At 42.4% G+C, this 4,768-nt stretch overlaps 1 pseudogene; it reads left to right on the forward strand.

Annotated features, from left to right (window-relative positions):
* Positions 1 to 1,146: 1,146 nt before the first annotated feature.
* LOC143642131 (RNA-binding protein FUS pseudogene) lies at positions 1,147 to 2,706 on the forward strand (annotated as a pseudogene).
* The last annotated feature ends 2,062 nt before the right edge of the window (positions 2,707 to 4,768 follow it).

The raw sequence follows: 4,768 nt of genomic DNA on the forward strand, positions 1-4,768 counted from the left end.
TCAAGTCATGCACTGTATTAATCTGTGAAAGATTTCTTTTGCAAGCTGTACATTGACTCACTGATGCTTGAAAGATTGGCATTTCTGTGGAAAAAGATTTGTTCATTGGAAGGAGAGGCAGGTGGCATCTTTTATGGGTTTTTTTTTTTTTTTGGTACTGGGGTTTGAACCCAGGGGCACTTAATGACTGAATCATATCCCCATTATATCCCCAGCCCTTTTTAATTTTTATCTTGAGACAGGATCTCACTAGGTTTCTGATGTTGGTCTCAAACCTGCAATCCTCCTGCCTCAGCCTCCTGAGTCACTGGGAATGCAGACGTATACCTCCATGCCCAACTATCTTTTATGTTTTATTATTAATTTACCTATTTCTTCTTGAACATTTTCGATACTGCCTACAAATGTGACTTTTTCCATTGCACCAAGTTGAATATTTCACTTTTCTAAATTTTATCACAACCATTAAAAGGTGAGATAAAGAACAATATCATCCATTATCAACCTTCTTTATGCTCAGTATTTTCTTTAGTCTTCATGATCACAGAGTGGCTCACAAAAGTGCCCCAGTTCCTGCCCAGTCGTGTAAATCAGGACCCCACATTTTTCCACACACACCTACTGGTTGTTCTGCAGGGGATCTCAGTGTACTCACTTTTTAAAAAATATTTTTTAATTGTAGGTAGACACAATACCTTTATTTCATTTATTTATTTTTATATGGTATGGGGGATCGAACCCAGTGCCTCACACATGCCAGACAAGTGTGCTTGCTACCACTATGCCACAACCCCGCCCCAGTGTAATCTCTTTTTAATACAGTTATCTGAAGTAAACTTGGAAGGCAGAGCAGTTGTGAATGCTGTCTTCACATACCAGAAGCAATGCCAGAGCAAGTAGCAGAAGACATTACCATGGGTTGCTTCTGTTTGATCATGTTATGGTTTCAGTTAGCTACCACGACAGATCCACCCCTCCTAAAACCAAGTGCTTCAATACAATGCCATCTTGATTGAATGGAGCCACATGCTGGAGAAAACCCCTAAAGGCTGACAATGATTTGGACCAACAGGGACCTGTATTCATTACTAATGGGATTGCAAAACATTATGACCGATGTAGAATGTTGTTTGGTTTGGTAGTGCAATGGTGCTCAGCCATGTTGGATTCTTGCTGCTTTTTGGCCTATGTGCATGTACAGAGGTGGCCTCAACCGACTATACTCAACAAGCAACCCAAAGCTACAGGGTCCTCCCACCCAAATGGGCAGGGATACTCCCAGCAGAGCAATCAGCCCTATGGACAGCCAAGTTCCAGTGGTTATGGCCAGTCACAGACTCTTCAGGCTATGGCCAGAGCAGCTATGGTTCTTCATATGGACATACCCAAAACACAGGCTATGGCACGCAAGTCAGCTCCCCAGGGATCTGGCTCCCCTGGTGGCTATGGAAGTGGCCAGAGTTCCCAATCATCTACGGGCAGCAGTCCTCCTATCCTGGCTATGGCCAGCAGCCAGCTCCCAGCAGCACCTCTAGAAGTTATGGTAGCAGCTCTCAGAGCAGCAGCTATGGGTAACCCCCAAGTGAAGGCTATGGCCAGCAGTCTGGCTATGTGGACAGCAGCAAAGCTTCTATAATCTCCCCCAAGGCAATGGACAACAGAACCAGTACAAGAGTAGCATTGGAGGTAGTGGAGGTGGTGATGGAGGCAACTGTGGCCAAGATCAGTCCTCCATAAATGGTCCTCCATGAGTGGTTAGGGCAATCAGGACCAGAGTGGTGGTGGTGGTGGCTACAGGGGAGGCCAACAGGACCATGGGGGCCACCACAGGGAGGGTGGCTATGAACCCAGAGGGAGTGGAGGTAGCGTGGAGGCAGAGGTGGCATGGGCAGAAGTGACTGTGATGGCTTCAATAAATTTGGTGGCCCTCGGGATCACATCGTGATTCTGAACAGGATAATTCAGACAACACCATCTTTGCGCAAGGCCTGGGTGAGAATGTCACAGCTGAGTCTGTGGCTGATTTACTTCAAGCAGATTGGTATTATTAAGACAAATAAGAAAACTGGGCAGCCTATGATTAATTCGTACACATACAGGGAAACTGGCAAGCTGAAGGGAGAGGCAACAGTCTCATTTGATGACCCACCTTCTATCGAAGCAGCTGTTGAATGATTTGATGGGAAACAATTTTCTGGGAATCCTATCAAGGTTTCATTTGCTACTTGCAGAGCAGACTTCAATCAGGGTGGTGGCAATGGTCATGGTGGCCAAGGGTGAGGGGGACCAATGGGCCATGGAGGATATGGAGGTGGTGTCAGTGGCAACACGGCTGGGGAACTTTCCCAGTGGAGGTAGTGGTGGTGGAGGTCAGTCACGAGCCGGGGACTGGAAATGTCCTAATCCTACATGTGAGAACATGAACTTCTCATGGAGAAATGAATCCACCAGTGTCAGACCCCTAAACCAGATGGCCCAGGAGCGGGACCAGGAGCTCTCACATGGGAGGTAACTATGGAGATGATTGACACGGTGGCAGAGGAGAGTATGATCAGGGCAGCTACGGGGACCATGGCAGGACCATGGTGGCTTCTATGGGGCGGGTGAGGTGGGGACAGAGATGGCTCTGGCCCTGGCAAGATGGACTCTAGGGGTGAGCACACACAGGATCACAGAGAGAGGCTGGCTCCTGAGGTTCTGGAATAGCTTTTCTTCCTGTACCCAGGGTTACCCTTGTATTTTTGCTAACCTTCCACCTCTTGAACACCCATGGACTTGTGTTGACTACATGACTGTAGCCATACCTTTGGTTCCTATTAAAAACCATCATTTTAGTTAAAATTTGTTCCTCTTCCCCCTCTTTACTTTCCTGGAGAATTGATGATCATGTCAGGAATGTGGAGAGTGTGCCTTTAATATCATGTTGTGTAGCAGGGATGTATGATTTTTTCCTGCTCAGCAGCAACTAGAAATAGAGCATTTGATACTTGATCTAGGGGGGGAAAACAATTTGGTTTGGTGATTTCTTACAAAGTTAAAAATACTGTTACCATATAATCTAGCAATTGTACCCATATTATTTGCCAAAATCGGTTGAAAACTTACATCTACCCATACAAAAACAAAAACAGAGAAACAAACTACCTGCACACAAGTACCATAGTGGCTTTATTCATAATTGTCTGAATTTGGAAGGAGCCAAAATGCCTTTCATAGGTAAATGGATAATCAAACTGGGGTGCATCCATACATTGGAAAAGTCATTCTTCAGAAATAGAAAGAAATGAGCTCTTGAGTCTCAGAAAGAACTGGAGGAATCTTAAATTTTCATTGCTAAGGAAAGAAGCCAATCTCGAGAGGCTACATAGCAAGTGATTCTAATCACATGGCAAATGGTTTGGGGTGCTGATCAGTGGTAGAGAGTTTCCCTTGCACACAAAGGCTCTCTCAAACACTACAAAAATAACAACAACAAGAAGCAAACACGCTGAATAAAAACCCAAAACTTAGGACTTTCTGGAAGAGACATAACTGTACAGATCTTTAAAATAAAATCAGTGTTTGCCAGGGATTTGGGGAAAATAGGGAGAGATAAATAGGTGTAAATGAGAATTTTAGTATAGTGAAGGTATTACACATGACACTGTAATGGTGAATAAATGTCATTATATATTTCAAAAGTCAAAGAGAGTACAACTTAGAGAGTAGACTCTAATGCAAACTCTGCACTTTTATAATAATTATAATAGTAATATCAATTATAATGAATGTTTCACAAAGACAGCCAGTGTGGTGAGGGGGGTGAGCAAGAGGAGGGTGATGAGAGATGGTGGCAGAGAAGGCTGAATGTCAAGGCTGCCTCTTTGTATGATGAGGATCAGGGAGTCCCTCGGGACAGGTGTTACTGCATTGACACTTTATTAAGAAGGCTATAAATGTGTCCTATCAAGTGAAAGACAGCCTTCCCTAACTCCATTTGTTACCTTGAGCTGGCCTGAGTCACCTCCTGGAATATATTGAACCCAGGTCCCCTTTCTATGAAACTTGTTCTCATACTTAATCATACACACACACACACACACACACACACACACACACACTGCATATTGCTCTCACTTCCACCACTAGAAGGCTCTCTTTCCCTTAGAGAATGCAAAAATGGTACCCAGAAATTCTGGTTCCTACATCTCTTATGTATGAGTGAATTTGGATTCCATCTTCTGTGGCCATTTTCTGCCGTGTTTTTTAAAACCAACTTTTAAAAATCTGATTACAAACAATAGAAAGAAATTAATTAGATGGTATTGGGATAGGAAGGACTAATAATCTCAGGTATTTCCTGAGACACTATAAGCAAAAGAAGGTTTCATAATTTCCGGATACATTCCAACCATAATCGTATCATCTTGATGGTAAGAAGAAATCATGAAGGAATGAAAATAAATGGATGCAGAAGACAAATGCAATGATATCTTTTTTTTAGATTGAGACATTTACAGATTGAACATTTCAAGATCAAAAAAAAGAGAATAAAACAAAAATTTTTAAAACAATTAAATATACAAAAAAGCAACAAAAGCTATGCATTATTTATATAAGAAAGCAGATAACTTGGGCTTTTTTGTGCTTATCCCATATTTATTTGACCAAGTAGTTTTTTATATGATCCAATAGAAGATATGAAGCCCATGTTTCCTCTCTCCTTTTTCTTTTAATTGCAACTTTCATGTATTATTATCATTTTCATGTATCATTTTACTAATATCTA

The sequence above is a fragment of the Callospermophilus lateralis genome, chromosome 1 (genome assembly GCF_048772815.1).
Source record: "Callospermophilus lateralis isolate mCalLat2 chromosome 1, mCalLat2.hap1, whole genome shotgun sequence".
In the NCBI taxonomy this organism is placed as follows: Eukaryota; Metazoa; Chordata; class Mammalia; order Rodentia; family Sciuridae; genus Callospermophilus; species Callospermophilus lateralis.